We start from the raw sequence: 21,051 nt of genomic DNA, 5'->3' as shown, positions 1-21,051 counted from the left end.
GAGATCCTCCTTCTTCTTCAGCATCAGCAGGTGAACAATCCTGCAAGTCCCGATTTCTCGCTCCTCTTGGCTCTGGCTCGACCCCAAACTCTTGATCACCTTAACAGACTTCCTAGTATCCTATTTATACATCACCAACCCCTGTAATCCTCACAATAACTCCAAGAAATACCCATTAATGGTTTTTATTCACGAGAATATTTTCTTTCCCTGTTCACCTTTCACGCGTCTTCTGTTGATTCTCCCGTGTATTTTGTTGCTCATGCACGCTCCAAATCTCCTAAATATTGAGTAAAGCTCGTCCAGGAACATGCCAATCTTCCAAAGATAGCTTAAAAATCCCGAGAATCACTCTCAAAATATTCTTCCCTGTTTTGCTATGTTTTATCTCCCACGGATTCCTTGTCCCAATTTGCTCGATTAAAACAGCTGCACCAGGCCTGCTAAGACATATTAGGTCCATCCCAATCATTTCCAGCAATTGAATCTTCCAAAAACACGTCCAACAATCGGGTTGAAATTCATGCAGACGTGTTTGAGAAGTTCCCGCCAATTTTTCTTTTAAATCGTGAAGGTGGTGTCCTTATCCAACCAAGGGGTGCTGATGAGTGCCAAATATTGTATATATTTATCCCTTTTTGTTGGCATTTAACTCATCTTTTATGCATTAATTCTACATTTTATCCCATATTCTGTATTTTCATTGTTTTCAGGAATAAATATTTTTATTAATTAATTTTGCATTTTTAGGTAATAAATAAAGTTCGGATGAGTCGCATAGCGAAAAGAGCAGAAAAGTAGTGAAAAGCCGGGAGAAATTATGCAAGGAAGCCGCGAAGAATGGTGCGCACAACCTCATTTTCTACACACAAAAACGCCTCCGTTCTCAGCCATCAGATCAGTTCTCAGAAGCATCCGACGGTCGCTCCTTCATAGAGCATCAAAATCTGAAGTCTCTGCCAAGCACCACAGCGCTGAAATTCCAAGCCTTCAGATTAGATGGTAGTTGAATCCAACGGTCGCTCCCTTGCTGTTCATCAACGTTTGATATCTTCGCCTTACACTACAACACCTAACCCCATCTAGAGCCGTTAACTTCGTTGTATAAAAAAATCTGACGGTCGCTACCAACCTCATCAGGAGGAACCATCCGATCCACCTACCAGCTTCGCATCTCGCAGCTCAGAGTCACAGAACATCAAGACTCGATGGATTCGCTCAACACTCTAGCAACCGAACCTATACCAGCTAACCAAACACCCCCCTTCTCCCAAACAGTCGAGCCCCTCTTCCATCCCCTCCCTCTGCAGAGACACCATGTCGCCACCACCTTCTCCACCTCTGCCACCAACTCACTGCCACCACCACACCTCCACCATCATCACCCTATCACCCAACAACCAAAACCCATCTCCCCCCTAGCCCTCTAGTTCCCTATTTTCTCACTTTTTCACGCTTCTCTGCCTGAAACCCTAGGCGTGAAAGACTGATAAATTAGGCAACCTAGAGTTGCAATTGGCGCATGAGAAGAGGTCAGGGAGCAATTACAAAGCATGGGTCGACGATTTCAAGGATCAATTTCAAAGAAATTAGGTAAACCTAATTCAACTGATTTTTGGGGAAGAACCCTAATTTTGTAATTTAGGGAAATTGTGTCTGTGAACTATAAATAGAGAATGGGTGTGGTGTGAGAAGCGATGCTTGGAATAGCCAGCATCCAGGACTTTCATGTCCTGTTAATTTTCAGTTTCAGCTCAGTTCATGTTTCAGTTCAATTTCAGTTAAATGTGTATGTTTTAATTTCTTGCTTTGTCACTGTTAAATGTGCTTATGTTATGTTCTGTTAATGTTATGTGCTTGTTTAATTTCATGTTTGATTTCCAATTCATTCCTGTTACATTTGTCCTGTTAACATGTGTTGTTGCTCACTGCCATGTAATGTTTGTGTAATGTTGTGTTTAATTTGCTGTCACAATTGATGGAATGCTAGGCTAGGTATCTGTGAAGCTTTGAACTAATTGTGCAATGGAAGAAATCAGTGCTCATAGCAAGCTGATTTTCTTGCCATTCCTTGTGTATGCTTAGGTTGCAGTGTTGATTGAGCTTTGGGAGAAACTAGTGCTCATAGCAAGCTAGTTCTCTTCCCATTCTTTTAGTATACCTCCTGAATGCCTTAGTCTAGCCTTGCTTCATTTCAGTTTCTTTATCACCCCTGCCCTTGGCTTAGGCCTTGGTTCATCTTGCACTGTTTTATGCTTGTAGTTGCTTTGTTCTTTGTTTCTGTCACTGTTTTACTTCCATGTTCATTTTATTTGCTGATTTACTTCTATTGCTGCTACTTCTTTTGGCTTGCTGCAACTCTGTTGCATTTCTCTTATTCCACTGCCCTGCAGCTGCTGTGCAGCACTTGTGCTGCATTGCCTTCCCTTACACTTGCAGTGCTGCTGCTTTCCTTCCCTTGCAGCTGCTGCTGCTGCACTCTTGCTACTGCTGCTGCCTCTCAAAGCCAACTGAGCCCAAGTTCAATTCAGTGAAGCCCAAAGGCCCAGTTCACAGTTACCAAGCCCAGGTTTGAACCAAAAGTTGAAGCCCAGTTCATTAAAAATCAAAGCCCAATTCAACCAACCTGTGGGCTTAATCCATAAGCCTAAACTCAAAAGCCCAAGACCAAACCAACTGAGTCCAAGGCTCAGTTCAATTCAAAGGCCCAAGACCTAAAGTATTTCATTGTTAAAAACAAACCCATTAAGCCCAATAGTTCCAAAGGGTATTCAAAGCCCAATAGCAAACTAGGAACCCAATTAGCTAAAACACTTCCGAAACACACCCGATCTCTGTGGATCGACCCGTACTTGCACGAGCTACAACCGACGACCGTGCACTTGCGGTATTACTGTAGGCCCCCGTTTTTATTTGCGCATAATTTCTATACCCTTTCGAGGCCTGCCAAGTTTTTGGCGCCGTTGCCGGGGAACGTTTTGCATTTAAATATAATATCTTTGAGGCCTACCAGGTGCCTTTAGCAATTTTTCCGGGATATTTTCCGCACTTTTTCGGGGTTCCTCCGGGACATTTCCAGGGTACTCCCGGCACACCTCTGGGGTACTTCCGGTACGCTATCAACGGAGCTCCAAACGCCGCATTTTTAACCAATTTCGCCGCAAGGGATTATTTCTCTAAAAACACCTATAAATAAATAAAACACCATACTAAGTACAAAAATGGGCACTAACAGTATATATAAATGAGATATATTAGACACATAAATGCGTCTATCATCAACCACAAGGATTGGAAGATTCTTATGCTCGTGAACAACAAGTCTCTAACTTATTAGACAAATTTTCCAACTTTGTACAACAAGAGTTTCAAAAAGCTAAAGAGACTACAGACGAGCAACTCCAAGAACTTCGTGAAGGTATTGCTAACTTACAAAGAGATATTGATCAATACAAAGAAGAAAGGTATGAAAAAGAACTTTGTTTTCAAAGCAATAACTATTCTAATGTGCCTGTGGTTTGTGATGAATATTTGATTGATGCTAATGTTGAAAAAGGCCAACCTTTGGGGTCTTTCATTGATAATTGTGTAGTTAACTCAACTCTTGATCTTAATAATGATCATTCACCTATTCAAAAGGATGAGTTTGATACTAGCAACACTAAATTCAGTGAGAACCAATCTTATGTTAACTATGAAAGTGATGATGATTATGAAGATACATCGCTTGAACCAACTCATGGTGACATTTCCCAAAGGTGTACCGCGGAATCTTTTTGGGATCAAGATGAAGACGAAGAAGACTATGATGACACTTCTGTAGATAACTCAAGCATTGATCTTAATAATGATAAAGAGCCTATTCAAAGGGTGGATCTTGAGGATGATGCATTTTTGAGTCTTCTAAAAAAGTTCCTTATAGCGAAATTTGGAGCCACAAAAGAGTATGTGCATTACAACGAAGAGGAGTGTGTTGAGAATGAAACCGATATGACCAATATTGTGGAAGACCCAATTGAGCTTGCAAAGGATTGTATTGATGATGTTGATGTCGAGACTTTGGTTAAGGCAGAAAACGACGAAGAATGGTTGCAAGGTTTGATAGAGGACCATGATATTCAAGAGGTGAATAATTCACTTGAGTTTTTCAAGGATGAAGAGGATTCCGTGATACAAGAGATTGTGCAAGGTTTGTCTAACCCTTTGCCTATTGTTTCTTCTCCTTTACCTCTTATTGGTTTGAATGTATGTGCTTCGAGAATATTGTTAAATGACTTTGTTTCTCGATATTCTCCATTAGAGATGCTTGATTCTCATACTATGCAGGTTTTGGAACAAGAAACCGTGGTAGTCCATGACTTTTATATTCTTTATACACTTTCAAGTGTGGACAAGAATAAATGTGGGGGAAACTTTTATCGGTTAATAGCTTCATTTCTGTTTTATATTACTAATATTTGTGTGAAGCTATTGTTTGCAAAACAGGTTCTATGGAAGGATCCTCAACTTTTCAAATTATTGGTATATGGGGAATTCGTCTTACAAGTCGGGCTGACGACTTTAAACCAAGCGTTAAATGGGAGGAAACCCATAGGATGAGTATTTGTTATCTTGATTTTATCTTTTTCTTGTCTTGCATTTACTTTTTCTGATTTCTTATTACAATATCATTATATGATTTCCTACCTCGGCTTTCTTTGGACGATTCAATTTACATTGAGAACAATGTAAAGTTTAAGTGTGGGGGAGTGGTTAAGTATTTGCATTGTAAATTTTTCATGATTTTTCAACTTTTTGTAAATTAGTGAATAAAAAAAAAACTCCAACTTGTAGTTAGTTTAGAGTCACATAGTATACATGTCGCTAAGATTACATCGAGATTCTCATAAGAGTGACTGAACTTAGAGATGACAGAGAACGTGATCGGGTTTCTTACTTGTATGAGAGTTAAAGTTGGATTTAACCATGCCATTGGCAAATGAGGTGCAAACTGAATTCGGTATTAGAGTTGTGGTCCCCTATAGTGGAGACTACCCATGTTACATCATGAGAGGAACCGACCAATAGAAGCACTATTTTGATCTCTTGAGTGCTATTTTATCAATCATGATGGTGACATCGAATTGCTAACTTACATACCACTTGTAATCTTGTTCGCAGTTAGCACCATCCACTTTATCTCTCTCTACACCAACAGGTCCATAGAAACACCATCATCATCAACAAGAGGGGCATCACAAATTCGAAGGAAAGTTGAAGACGTTTAAGGTTTACAAGCAACGGTACAGAAATGAGCAGATTTCAGATTCATGTATAGCAACAAGACAAGGATCAGAATTTTTACAAGTTGAAGACTATTGTACAAGAGTGAAGATATCAAGATGATCACAAGAAGTTTATGATATCAAGACATACAAGTTGTGAAGAATCGAGCGATAAAGTACTTACACCATGCCCTTTGTACTTGCATTTGCATTTTTATTTTTATTTTCAGTTTGTGTTTATTTCTCTTGTCTCACAAAGCAAAAAAAATTGAAAAAAATTGAAAAAAAAAAGAAAAAAATTGAAAAAATTGAAAAAAAAAAAGAGAAAATTTTATTAGGTTCATCATTAGTTCAAATATTTTGTTTGTTTTTATTTTGTATTTACCTTATTTATCTTGCATGTTAAAATAAAAAAAAAAAGAGAAAAAAAAAAATAAAAAAAATTTTAAAAAAAGAGAGAGAAAAAAAAAAGAAAAAAAAATTGATTGCATCATATTTTGGTTTGTTTAGTTCGTTTTTGGTTTTGTATTCATTCAATAAAGCCAATGGAAGAAGAAATATTCATAATGAAGTTTCAAGCAACAAGGAATTAGAGGAAAGAATCACATTGTCAAGATTCTATGAAGTTCAAGAGTTATCATCGACAGTTGAAGACCGAAGACGAAGATGAAGACAAGGATTGAAGACTGAAGATGTTTCTATGGATGCTATGAGAGTGGTGCTAACTGCACGCCGAACGGATAACGAGGTAAGTAAGCATATTCCCACCTTCGTTAAGTGGTTGATTTCCTTTCTTAGAGATCATCAGAAAAAGGGTTTTCAAAATGAATAAAAGATGTGGGTTTTCAAAACAATTCGGAAGGTTTGGCCTTCCTACTAGTCAACGTGTCACATGATTCTCTCTTCACTCCTACCTGGACACATGTGTGACCCATAAAAAGCTATTTATTATTGAGAGCAACTTCATAAAACCCTTTCTTGTGAGGCAGAGTCGAGACTTTTGATCACTCCGAACCCGAATTTCTTTCGATAAGGGATGGTTATTTCTCTCTCAACTTTTAAGGATGAGATTGTGTTCATTTATGTGTCTACCTTCTTATTACTAGTGTGCAGAATATCTATGTCTTCTTAGCGCGTTGGATACTTTCATTTCGGAGAACTTGTAAGTTGGAAAAGTAGGTTTTGTGGGTATATCTCTAGTAAACCCTCACGAGACTAAAACTCGTCTACTAGGGACGCCTAGGGGTTTAAAGGCTTGTTATACGTGCTAAGTGTGACCGTAGCCTCGACAACACGAAGTTGTATGCATGTTTTAGATTTGTTTTGTTTGATTTTCTCGAGGACTAGAAAAGTCTAAGTGTGGGGAAATTTGATAGGTGTCATAAACACCTTGATATTTATCTATGGTTTATGCTTTCTTTGCGAGTTTTCATGTAAATTATGTATCTTATGTGTGTGTTTGAGTTTATTAGGTGCAATGGAGTTATTTTGAGCAAAAAGAAGTGGAACTCGCCCAAATCTTGAATTCCTTCTCATCAAGTTGAAGAGCACGAAAATATGAAGCCGATGGCGAAAGAATGAGATCGTTCCGACATCGTATGAAGAAGCTGCCAACATTTGAAGCGTATCCGAGTTGTGGAATTTGTTAACTGAGCTGAACTGTCAGTCTTGCAGAACTGACAGTTGAAAAGATTGCTTACATGACCCTTATCAAATTTCTGGGCACCTATAGTAATTTTGTTCATTACATGCCAGATCCAATTTCATTCTTCGTCATCACATCTATATTCAGAGCAGAGAGCTAGCCATAGCGGCTGGTTGGAAGAGAGGAATCGAGAAGATAAAGAGGAACCAGAGATCGATGGGTTCTTACTTCTTGCCATTTCGAGTTACAGTAGCTGAGATTTGTTGCTGCTGTCGAATCGATTCAAGAAGAAGGGTTTCTGTAACTGAAGCTAGGGTTTGTATGGAATCTGATGCTGCTGTGAAGACTAATGAAGAAATTAGGGTTTTAATTGAAGATGATGATCGAGAAATTAAAGAAGAAACTGAGTTCTGAAGTGAATATGGAAGATGGGTTGTACAAAGAAGCCTGTTTGAGCTGAAATTGGAGGTTGATTGATCTGTGGTCATGGAATGTGGGTTCCGCTAATTGTTGTTGTTCAAGATGAGGATTGTTGTTGAAGTCATGGTGTTAGTCTGGCTGAGATGAAGCCACAGAAGAACTTGCAAATGGGTACTGGTAGTGTTGAAAAAGATATGTGGTTGATGGATATTGAAGTTTCTGGATGCTATGTGTGTATGAGCTAAATCACAAAGAAGATGGAGTTTTGCTGTAGCCATGGGTCTGAGATGAAATGAAATTGAGATGCTGCTGCTTGAACTGAAATGGTACTGGTGATGTTGCTGGTGGTGTGAAACAAGGGACTGAATTTGCTCTTACTGGAGTTGCAACTGGTTGTGTTCGAATGGGGTTGTGACTTGATGCATTGGCTGAGCAGAGAATGCAAAGAAAGTTGCAGCTGCAATTGCAGTGAACAAGGTGGTTGCAGTGGACAAGTTAATGGAGGAAGTTTTTGCTGTTCTTAGAAGGCGATGCAATGAAGTTTGCAAGAACCAGAGAAGGAGCTGATGCTGGGTTGGAGGATAAGGAGGCCTCAGAGATGATGTTGCTGCCATCAGTTCATGGTAATGGAAGGTACAGAGTTGGTTGTGCAGCTGTAATGGGTACAAAAGTGGCAGGGAGAAATGGTGGTTGGTGTTTGAAGCTAGGGACTTGTTTGAGGTGAAATGGGACTGAGCTTAAGGTTAATGGTGTTTGAGCTGTAATAGAAGAATGAGTTGCAGTAACAGTAAGGCACTGGTCTAGTAGCTTTTGTTGTCAGGCAGAGAGAGATGGGTAGGTAGAATTGGAATTGAAGAAGCTGAAGTTGGCGTTGGTGATGAGACAAAAGCGGCTCAAGTTTGCAACTGAAGACACTGATGATTATGAAAATGGCTGGATGTACTAGTGGTTTGAACTGCAGGAATGAATGCTTATGCCTGAAGTAGATGAATGTCTAGGACAGGTACAAATTATAGTGGCAGTTGCGATTGGAGAGTCTGGTGCTGCTGTAGCTAGAGCAAGAAATGGTTGGTGCTAATGGGAGTTCAGAATGAAGCAGGAATTGCAGCTACAATTGAATGTTGTCGCCATAGCTGAATGAATGAGTTATGAACAGATATATGAATGCTAGGTATGAATGTGCAGGGAAAGACATTTGAATGGTCAGAAATGATGATTGACATTGGTGGTTGCTGTGTGAGCTAGTTATAGGGAAGGACTTGGTATGAACTGATTATGCTGAGAAGAGTATGGAAAGGTTGCAACTGCAACCTCTTGCTGATACAGTGAAGCCACAGAGATGGTCATAATGGCTGTGACAGTGTCGCAGCTGTGAAGATTAGAATGGGTTATCGGCACTGGTGGTATTGAAGTGTGCAGTTTCTGAAGGTGGTCCTGCTAGCTGCTAAGGCTACAAGAAAGAACAAGAAGAGATGGGAACTGCTAATGGTTTGTGGCTTGAGTTAATAGTGGTATGCAGTCAGCTGGCTTGATGCAGGTGGTGCAGTGATTGGTGCAGGAGGGATTAGTAACTGATGTTCCTGGGGTGCTGATCAAGGCTGGAGTTGCTTGTCAGTTCCACAAGACTGACAGGTTTAGCAATTTTTATGGGCCTGTAGATCAGAATGACTGCCAGAATTGGTTGGGCTAGGTGCAATCGGGCTTGGACTGAATTACAAGGCTGGCTATGGTCGACAGACAAAAGACCGAAATTGGAATTTATAAAAGGGAGACTTATACTCTCTACAAGGGGGGAATCTTATCTTGACTTCTACTTTTGTTCTAGGGTTTAAAAACATGAGTTTTCTCTTTATTCTTGTTATGAACTCCATCAACATGAGTAGTTAATCTTATCATTGGTTATGGAATAATTGAATTTCACATAACATGCTTTATGATATGATAAATTAGTTTTGTCTCCACATTATCGATTATAATTCACTATTTATATTGTTACTGATTTGAATGCTTGTTTGATCGAGTCGCGAATCGGTTGAGTTTGTGTTCATTTCTATTGCTAGATTAGGAGTTATTATATGCAAAAGTGATAAATTCCTGATTACAAGTAGCATAATTGTGAATATTGCTTGTAGTGATACATCCTAGTAGTCACAAGTGGATCATAACCTTTATTAAATCGGATTAGTGCTTTTACACATTCGATTGCTTTGATTGGCCTGATTTCATAGAACTTAATGCATCTAGGGAATTAAACTTGATTAGTGCTTTTACACGTTAGGTTGTTCTCTAAGATAGAACTCTTATTCGCATCTTTTAATGTGTTTGTTGATGATAAGAGGAGATTTGCGGGATATACTTGCGATCAAGGTATCCTAGGGTCTTTGATAAAAGAGAGATTAAATATCAATTCTAATTATTTTTAAAAAGCATGCTTGTGAATGAAGATAAATCCTTAACCAATATCTGTTCTATTTGGTTTGCTTGTTTATTTCTTTATTTGCTTTTATTTTATCTTTATTTATAAAAATCAGAAAACTTCCCCCTTTGTTTATATATAAGAAACCGAAACTTATTGACAACCTAGTCCTCTCTGTGGGAACGATCATTTCTTACCCTTGCTATATTATATATTTTGAGTAGTGAAAAAGTGTAATTTATTTTTGACGCTTACAACAACGATCATCCGGCCCGTAGGAGGGAAGCTGAGAAATGTGTGAAATCAATGGTAATCAAAGATTGTAGGTGTGTTGTGAATTCTAAATAAGATAAGTTCTGAATGATTGAAGTTACTCAGCTGAGAGTAATTGCTCAATTGATGAAATGTTGATCTCGTGTTGTCTGTGAGACGTGAGATTCTTGTTGTTCTTTCAATCATGATTTCAGAGACTTATTTATATTGCTGGAATTGTAGACACCATGATCCCATGAAGTGTGACAGTTGATGGAATCAAAGAGTGGGGAAAATGGAAATCGTGTTTGAAATCAATGGTAATCGACTGACGATCATTCCGTGAAAATCCAAAATTATTTGGAAGAGTTTTGGACCTAATACGTGCAATTGCGCAAATTAGGTCAAATCATGAAAATACGTGGGATCGGCTCATTGCGAGTAAAGGAGCCAACCCTGGTCGGTCAAGATAACATGCTCACGCCGTCAACACGTCCGTGTCTCAATCCTGAGAATTTTGATATTTTCTGGCGTGCAGTTGAGCATCCATTCGAGAAAATATGACAAAATTAGGGTTTTGCTGAAACTGAGGAAACTTCATGAGATGAAGGAAAATAATTATAAAATGAGGGAATATGTGGCGTGGGACCGCTGGAGCCAAGGCATGGCCGGCCGGCCAGTGACCACAGTCCCATTGTGCCTTTTCCTAATTTTATAATATTTTTCATGATTTTATGAAAATATCATGAAATCAAGGAATTTTGTTGAAATTAAGGAGTTTCCTTAAAGTGAGAGTTTTCATGGGATCAAGGAAGCAAATAATATTAAAATAATAAAATAAGGGTGTGTGGGGCCGGCTAGGGCATGGCTGGCCGGCTTGAGCTCGGTCCCACGAGTTTCCCTAATTTTTATGTATTTTCCGTGTATTTTTCCATGATTTGAAGGAATTTTCCTAATTTGAGTGAAATACCATGAAATCAAGGAATTTCATGGGATCAAGGAAACCTTAAAATAATAATAATAAAATAAAGGGGTGTGTGGGACCGTCTAGGGCATGGCCGACCGGCTGGGGGCCGGTCCCACGAGTTTCCCTAATTTTATATTATTTTTCATGGATTTGTGAAAATACCATGAGATGAAGGAGTTTTCATGAGATTAGGGAAATAATAATAAAATAATGAGGAACCATGAGGTGTGGGGCCGGCCGGGATTAAGGCATGGCCGGTTGGCCAACAATCACGGCCCCACAATATTTTTCCCAATTTTATATTATTTCCTTCGTGCGAAGGAAGCACCATGAAACTGAGGAGTTTCCTCAAAACGAAGGATATTTGTTCAAATGAAAGGATTTTCATAAGATCAAGGAAAATAACAAAAAATATGATAAAATATAAAACTTGCATGGGATTGGCCACGACACGGCCGGTCGGTCGATGAGCCCAATCCCTTGGCGCCTTGGTCAATATTTTAATTATTTATTATTTTCTTTGCTATTTTGCATAGGTTCATCGTTTCGTCGTATTTTGAAATACTCATTCGTGCTGTGATTGTTAGTGTATCATCGTTGAGTACACTTGCACCTTTTGAGCCGGGGCTTACTCAGAGGTAGCTCAGATGCCCGTGCGTTGAATATTTATTACTAACCCATGGAATTCTGCTGGGAAGAACCATAGATTGAAGTAGCGAAATACTGCGAAAATATTTGAATATTTTCGGAAATTCAGTGGATGAATCCAAGAATTTAGGAATAATTAACTTATGGCTCTATACTAGCAGAGCAAGCTGTCTAGGAGCATTATTTATTCTGACATGAGCTTGCTGGAGCTTCATATCCTTTATATAGTCAGGGAAACTCGTTGTTTGTATCCTGAAGACGTTATCGCTCTATACTAGCAGAGCAAGTTGTCTAGGAGTCGTCAATCCCGTGATTTTATATAGAAATAATTACTGAAGTGTTCAGTATTCATGAGACATGCCGTCGTCCAGCCGAGAGACTACATATTTGCATGTACTCTGAGAGAAAGTATTCTCAGTCAGAGGATTCGATGAGAGACCCGTGTCTCAATACTCACATCTGATTGCTGGATCAGGAGTTCGTATAATTATGGGTTTACGATTTTATCCTTTGTCGAAAATCCACCATCTACACCTGATCTCGTAGGAAGTGGAGGCAGTTAAGTAGTGGAGAAGTGGGGTGGTGCGAAAGGTGGTGATCATCAAGTTTCCATTATGAGGGAACACCGATCACCCTTTCACCCACTACTCTCTTATTGCTGTTAACCGTCCGCTTTTTCCTGACACTTTCTCGTAATGGGCGCGTTGCACGCCGCACGCTGTAAACCGCCAGACCAATATCCCAGTAAACATCCCCCAGTTTTTGTCATGTCTCGAGTATTTTGTATGAAAAATATATACATCAGGCTGCTGAATGTGTCAAGTCATGAGACTCACTGCTTAAAATAGCATATAGCGCTTTTTGGTCAAATAATACAATTATTTGTGGAACAATATTTATAAAGCATCGTTTATAATTGATGCACATGAAGCATAGCTTTTAAACAAGTTGCTAAAATAATAGATGTGCAGGAAGCATCGTTGTTTTAGAGATCGTCCAAATTAGCCGCGAGTTGAATGTCTTAAAAAGAGCGTAACCGGACACCTTTGGGAGATCGTTTGGGAATCCTATGAGTAAGCCACAACTTGGACGATCGTTCCCTGTGGAGTATGGATGGCCGGTGATTACAGCGTTACCCTGTTGGCCCCTTGAAAATAAATCTAGACCATCCAACTAGGCTAGCGAAGTTGGATGAACGAGATGATTTGCGGCAGTTGCATACTGTCGTTGATTCAATTTAGGGTTTAAAAGCCGTGTGACTAACCCTATTTAGGCTAATCGATTCAAGGCACTGGACATTGGTTTGAGCAGGCTGATTGGTCATATGCAAAGGCGAGCTGCCGGTAAACATGCTGACATCTATTGGTCCGCCTAAAATTGGATCTAAGCCATTTAATTTGGCTGGTGAAGATGGACGGATGTGATCGATTTGCGACAGAAGCACGCTGCCGCAATGCAACTTTAGGGTTTCCGAAACAGCGCGTTCACCCTACTTTGAGCAATCGGTTTGACGCGCTCTTGGCCTGCCATGGGCAGGTCGATCAACTAGGGATGGAGTTGGGTCGCCGGTGAATACACCAGCACTTCTTAGATCGTTCGAAGGAAGATCTAAACTTTCCAACTAGGCTAGATAAGTTGGGCATATGTGATGAATTTGAGACCGCTATGGTCGGTCTTAGCTCGTTTGATCTCCTCTTTCAATAGCGCGATCACCCTGGTTCTGGTTGACGATCGGGGGTGTTACGGGTGAATTAAAGGGATTTCGATCGACATGGATGATAGTGGGCCCGCCGGTGGACATCATGGAGATTTCCTGGTTCCGTTGGGAAGAGGCTAAGCTTGTTGAATTGTCTGGCCAAATCGTGTGGACGTGATTGCTCTTTAAGACTGACATGGACAGTCTTGGTTTTCCTTAGGGAATTTGAGCGCGTCGATCGTGCTAACTTTTAATTAAAAAGCGCGTTGACACGAAAATCTCTTTATCAGAGAGTGGTGCAGCCTGTGTGAGTACTTTCATGTAGATCTCAATACTGACACTTCGGGAGATTCGTGCTACTCCGCTGCGAGTGAACATTAATCGTCATGTCATGCCAATATTGAGAGTTTGGCTGGGAACATAATATAGGAAAATACTAGGCAGGCAATGCATTAGTGAATAATGCTGGTGGAAAATAAAATTCATAGAATATTTGGGATCGTTGCTATATGCACCATTCTGAGTGAATTACATATTGAATTGCTCAATACATTTGTGAGCGAAGAGGTTTATGCAATCATTAATTTAAAATGGCTTTTGTTCCTTTGCAGGATGACAACGCATTAAATACAGGGATTTACGATTTTACCCTTAAACTAAAAACCACCATCAACACTTGTGTTTTTTTATTTTCCGCATTATATTGTTTATCTTTATGATTGTATTTACACAAGTTTATATTCTATCTACCTAGATATGTACGCTTAATTGTAATCGATTATGAGACTAATTTCTTTTAGAATTCGTTTCTTGAAAGATAGATAACAAGTTTAATCACCTGGAAGAATTTTGATTAATTAAATTATTTGGATATGACTAGATTGATCTTGGACATTGATTTTTGAGATCGTCCAAGTACTCTACTTAGGTTCACGGACCTTATGTGTGTATATATATATATATATATATACTCATTGGGTAAAATTAAGATATTAACTCTATATACATATTGTCAAGGATCATTAAGGTTGTATACTTTCTATTGTATTAAGTTTTGTCTATACATGTTTCCGAACAAAATAGTTGGGTGTATTTGGTATCCCATTCGTTTTCACTTAGAAATTACCCACAGCTGTGAGATGAAACTAACTGTGGGTAAACAAGGATACCTGAATTATACTTAAGATACGAGCTAAACTCAACTTAGCCGGTTGAAAAAACAAGAAATATGGTAACTGACTGATAAGATTAGAGAGAACTGGCACTATAATTCAGAGAAATTACAATCAGATACGAAGAATTGAGTTTCAGAAATTAAGTTGAATACAAAATACAACAAAAAGAAAATGACAACACAATACAATGCAGAAGATTATAAATTACACCCAGGGGGTGATAGAACATTAATTACCAAATAAAAGATAGCTATACAATTATTACAACTGGAATTGCATAGGGAGAAAAGATTTCAACAGAGTGGACATGAATTGAAAACACAAAAATAACATACAAAGAAAACTATAAAACTATAGACTAGATTATAAGATTACACAAGACAAGATAAACAACAAAAAAGATCAGGGGTTGAAAATCAAGAGGGAAAAGCAACAAGTGAAGTAAATATAAACAAAGATTACAGGATTATTACAAGATTGGTAAACATTAAAGAAAAATAAATAACATGAAGCTACTAAACCTAGTTAAGCTAATAACATGAAGTATTAACTAGCCTCCCAAATAATGAAAGGGTGTTTTATATGTTGCTTTTGTTTTAGGTATTAGAACTGGATATGCAGGGTTTGGTTTTGATTTTGCCTCTAAACAAACATAAATGGTGGCCTGGGTACTGAAAATTTGTTGATAGTGCTCCGATGCACTGATTATAGCCTGATGTATGTATATATATTCCAATATAGCTAATGGAAGAAAATGAATAAATTCACAATGAACCCAAATAAAATTCAAGCACCATGATCATAATTATATAAAGTAAATCCACGTGAACCCAAATAAGATTCAACCAGTACGATCACAATCATCAGAATACGAGTTTTAAACCATACCCAAAAGATAAGTATGTAGTTTTGAAGCTTCTTAAAACGCTAACCGCATCTTTTCATCTTCCCAAAACAACAAAAATGGGAAGAGCATGTAATTAAGTTATATTTACACATCTGAAGTCAGCCTATTTGTTTATATTCATATTATGTTACCCTAGATTTAATCAGTTACCTCCCTTCTCATACACGATATTTTCATGTTAAGCTCTTTGTTGCATGTTAAACTTCCTCCCTCTTACTTGAAAAAATATACAAATAAACATATTATATATTTTTTCTTTTCAGGTTAGGCAATTCACAAACATGTTAACTCGGAAGGATCTCATCCCAGCATGACCACTTGATGAAATATGGAGGGAGAATCCATCACTTAAACAGAACAGTTGAAAGATGTGAAGAAAGCATAACAGGACTAAATCGAGCACCACCAATACAAAATTGGAACGAGTACAATTAAATGCATCATTGTTGTCGACATGTGTTATCAACAGTCTTATTGATCATTGTCGACATTCTACACAATTAGTTATTATATTAGTTTGTTAACCAGCTTGTATTAAAATAAACAACCGTTTTGGTCCAGAATCATATCCTGCTAACAGAAATGATACTCAAGTGAGACATATTTCTGAGTCTTTGTATACTTATTGTTCCTAATCAGTGAAATAAAGTGAAAGAGTCTTTTTTGTTCAAATCAGAAAGAAGCAACTGGGCTGAGGACGGTTTTATGGACTCACTTATGCTCATTTCATCGAACACACATAACTAATTGGCATATAAAGATTATCAAGAAGAGATTTCGAGGAAGAAAATGATAATTTTCAGTTTTTTAGTCGTATGAGTAACCTTTATATTAGGAAAAAGTTGGCTATTCATGGATTGTAGATGTGCATTGACATGCTACACTAAATCGAGTTAGGAAATGAGTCACAAAATATGTATCAAATTATGAGAAAAATGAAATAATTTTTTGATAAGGGTCACAATCAAACTAGCATTACATCATAACCATTATTGCGTCATTGTATAAGTGCCAACACATATTTCTTAAAAAGCCAAATACTAACCTCAAAACCAATTGGATGGGAGAGAAAACAATATGAAGAACCATTCAGATAAATATACACGGAATGGATTACATTCAGCAAGACAGATTTGCTTTAATGAATATGTATAGTAAACTTACCTTCTTATGAAGTTGATCCGGTACAAGAAGAACGACTTGAGCATAGTAAACAGTTTGTGCTTCCACTTTTGTGGCTCTTAAAGCAGCCACTTCTGATGCTGAAGCTGAAGCAGCAATCGCCGCCACCTCTACACCCGCCGGTAGTGGTGGAGGTGCTTTTTCCAACGAGTCTCTGAATGGTATTTATAGCACGTAGAAATACTCCCAAGCCTACTCCAATTATAATATAAGTAATTCCTGTGCAAGCATGGTCTAATTTAGTTTCCACCTCTTTCAGTATCAATGAAGTTTGTATGATAACACCATCTTTTTCAAGAAGCTTGTTGTCATATTTAGTTGATCAAAACAATATATTGATTTATAGTCAACTAAGGTCAATCTCGGACTAGGAATAAATCATGGCAGTTGAGTATTAGAATTCATCAATTGATATTAAAGACAGGAGAACAATGAAGACATCTATGCGAACTTCATCAACAAAGGTATGTGAAGGCTAACTATCATATTTACTCATATTATCTATTATTCTATCTATTGAGACAATGTCATGTGATTTTGGTATTATGATGAAAATTGCAAAGAAAAATCTCGAGTTCAAGCTAGTACTCGATAAATTTCGAACAACAAATTCAAGGAATGAAGAACCTATCACATAGTAGATTGAGAGCAATTTATTATTCGACGTATCGTAAATTTATATAAAGTTCATAGGAGTCATCAAGTTAATTTTTTATGTTCATGAACTTATTCGGTCAGTATAGAAAATTGGAACTTATAAATAAGGTTTGATAAATCATTCTCTAATTTTACTCGCCTACACAAACTGATTTGGTTAGTTCACGAACTGGTTGATTTTGAGATATTCTTGGATACTTGTAAATCCTAAAGAATCCGATCTGGTTGACTTTAAGAGGTTCCTGGATATTTTTTGTAAATTGAGTACATAACTGATTTAGACATTTCATAAATTAAGGATATGAAACCTTTTAGTCAAAGTTCATACCAAGACAAAGTGTATCGTATATCAATGAACAAGCTCTTTCCAAGCCACTCTATAAAAACAAGGAACTAAACAGTTTGTTCCATCTTTAGAACAAGTTTGATATCTACAGAAATAAACAACTTGCTTGGATCCCCTAGAATCAAGTGTGCAAGAAGAATCACAAAGATTAGAATTCCAAAAAGTAAAGTCTTCAATATTCAATCTTCAAAGTAACTGTTGCACAAAAAACATGATTCTTACTAATGCTCAATCACACACAAAATGGAATTTGTTAAAAGAAAAAAAAATATAAGCCTTATATCAGAAGAGAAGAACCATATAATAAACAAGTTTGATCTATGATAACTATATTGTTAGTCAATCAAATAACAATTGAGAAGTAAAATAACAAAAAGATTTAGTTCTCTACCAAAGTGACTACTAAAATCTTCCTGATCCCAAAGTAGACTTATATAAAGGAAACACAAGAGATTTCACCCAATTTGATTACTCTCCTCTACTCTATAAACGAGTTCGCTTTCCACACAAACAGTTAGAAAGTATGTCAAGGGATGAGTTTGTAAGAATACAAACTCCACTATTTATAGTGTTATTACTAAGGCTTGAGTGGAAGAAAAGTACATTACCAATTCCAAAAATTTCCAAAGATATGCAAAGAATATTATTTCTAAAATTAAAAAATGTCAATTGTATTCCAACTCATAAACCAAAATCACTCTTAGATGACAACTGATATTAGCTAGCACATTTCATATACTTTACTAATATAGTAACTTGAAATATACAAACCTTTGGGAATGTGGTAAACATATATTTTCGAATATCTAAAAGATAATGAAGTTTCGGTTTCAGGATCCTTCCTTGAGTATCAACGAAAAATATGTGAACATTAAGATATAATAGTTTAGCACGTGTTCAAATCAGTATGTCAAAACCTTATGAACATTCCAAGTTCTATTCCCTATGCATATCGATGTTTGCAGAAACCCGAAGATAACAAACATATCGAAATTATATAAACGAAATTGAACTCTGTCAGGATCGGTCCTTACCACTAGGGTCGATCATGGGATCAATTCTAAATTCTATTTCAACCACAAATAGTGCTTCGAAAGTCTCATTCCTTAAACATTTATAAAGTTGCTTTCAAACATAATCCCAAGGGTTGGATTCATTTGGAAGTTCAATACACTAAATAATAACAAGTTACCAATTAGTATTATGTCGATTCACGAAGTTCATAGATAAACTATACTTCGGAACTCCATATACTCAAGTTGTAGGAAACAAATAGTATATATTTCCTTGATACTTTGATCATAGTATAATGACCAAGTCACCGGTATTAGACACAAGTAAATAAACTTTACTTCGTATCTTATGTTTTCACTAAATACCGACTTAAAAGAACAAAGATAGAAATGGAACAAGTCAAGTATGTTGTTACTAAGAACAAGTCAAGTCTGACTTAAAAATACAACAATTATTTCGAAAGGACTTCTCAAATTCAAAAGAACTCGATAGAACCCATAAGAGCCTAAGCGAATCATAGGTCTAACATACCACTTTTGATAAGCAAAACTAAGTTCGAAACTACCAGAAGTAATTTCACTTAGTTTTTTATTAAAAAACAATTATCCTGAGTAGTATTTCCTAATTTCGATAGGTCAAACTAAGATCATAATTTACTTACTCCAATTATACAAAAATAGTTGTACATATTTCGATAAGGAAAAACTAAGATCAAGATTAACTTAGTTTTCTTATCAGGAAAACAATTAATCAGAGTAGTCATTTCCTAGTTTTGATAAGCTAAACTAGAATAAGAATGTTCTAGTTACTTATCAGGAAAGCAACTGTCGGAGATAATTCTTCCCTCAAATTCCACAACCACACTCCCCAAAAAGATATATCATTAAGCGCAAGTTCAAAGTAGAACTCTCCCCTTGTTTATGTTATTCTGTGTGAAATGATGAATGTACCGAGTACACCAAAATCTTTTCGATATCAACCTATATGACATATATCTTGTGTGATTAGTATAGACAGAGACTATCAATAAGATAGCAACAACAAGGTATACACTTGGTATATGGTATAAGTCTGAAACCGATCATAACTATAGGGATAAAACCCAAGTATTTGGATCAATGTAGAAGTGCAATTAGTTTATTATTACCAACAATTATAATGCGGAAAGTAAAGTAAAAGCACAAAACAAGATTTTGTTAAAGAGGAAACCACAAATGCATAAAAACCCTGGGACCTAGTCCAATTTTATATACACTCAAAATTAAGCTCTTATACAAAGACTACTACCAACTTCGTATAGTTGAGACCAAGTAAACTAACCCTAGTTACATAGTTTCCTAAGTATCCCTGTGCCTTCAACTAATATGGCCAACACACGCGATTCATAAGATAAAGTTCACTATCTTAAGTTGCTTCATCAGTCATGAAGACTTCTTGCACTCAACCCCTTTGGATCGAATTCTGAAACAGTAAAGGACTAATACGTTTTTGGTAACTGCTTTCACAATCTTAAGAAGAAAATCAGATATTCAGTTAAGTCAAACAAAGTCTTATTTATTTAATCTAATAAACTCATTTGTTCGGTTAGATCAACCAAGATCTAGATTATCAAGATTATCATATTTAGGTTTACAAACTATCAGATTCAGATCCTGTAAATGACCACCAAATGATAGATTGTCGACCTATATAACTAGCAATAAGAATCAAAAGAAAAACAAAGATAAATTGTATCCCAACCGATCAAATGTGTGCACGAAGTAAATTACAAATATCAGAAACTAATAAGAAATATTATTGTCTTCAAAACTTCAATGTCATCAAAGTACGTGCACAAACAAACTTGATTCCCCTTATGATGCAAATCAATAATCATAAACAAACTTGGTTAAGACATTGCCGTATTGAAACCGCCAAGCGTTGATATGTCAAGGTTGGTTGTCATATTTTAGTTCCAAAACTCAAGGTCACTTGATTATATTACTAGAGTCTACTTCGTTAGGTTATACTAGGAAGTCTAGAAATGTTGAGACAAATTCATGTTACACTGAAGAACCAGAAGACGTATCAACAGTGAAGACATTGAAGATTTGAAGACAAGAAGATTATTGATTTTTATATATTTTGAGAGTATTCAAAAATGGACTATGTCCCGAGGTTTTTCTGCATTTGTGGTTCCTCATTAACAAAATCTCTTTGAATGCTTTTACTTTACTTTCCACATTACAATCATTGTTTTAGTTATAATAAAGTAATTTCACTTGCACGTTAATCAAACACTTGGGGTTTATATACCAAGTGTACAACTTTTGGTTGCTATCTTCTTAACAGAATCTATCTATATTAGATCACGTAAGGTGTATGTGAAATAGGTTGATATCGAAAAGATTATGTTGTGTTTGGTACTCTCGTCATTTCACCTAGTTACACCAAGGAGTTAATTTTTCTCTACTTGCAGAATT

The sequence above is a fragment of the Papaver somniferum genome, chromosome 1, assembly GCF_003573695.1.
Source record: "Papaver somniferum cultivar HN1 chromosome 1, ASM357369v1, whole genome shotgun sequence".
Lineage (NCBI taxonomy): Eukaryota > Viridiplantae > Streptophyta > Magnoliopsida > Ranunculales > Papaveraceae > Papaver > Papaver somniferum.
The sequence above is the reverse complement of the archived record's forward strand: the minus strand, read 5'-3'. Positions refer to the sequence as shown.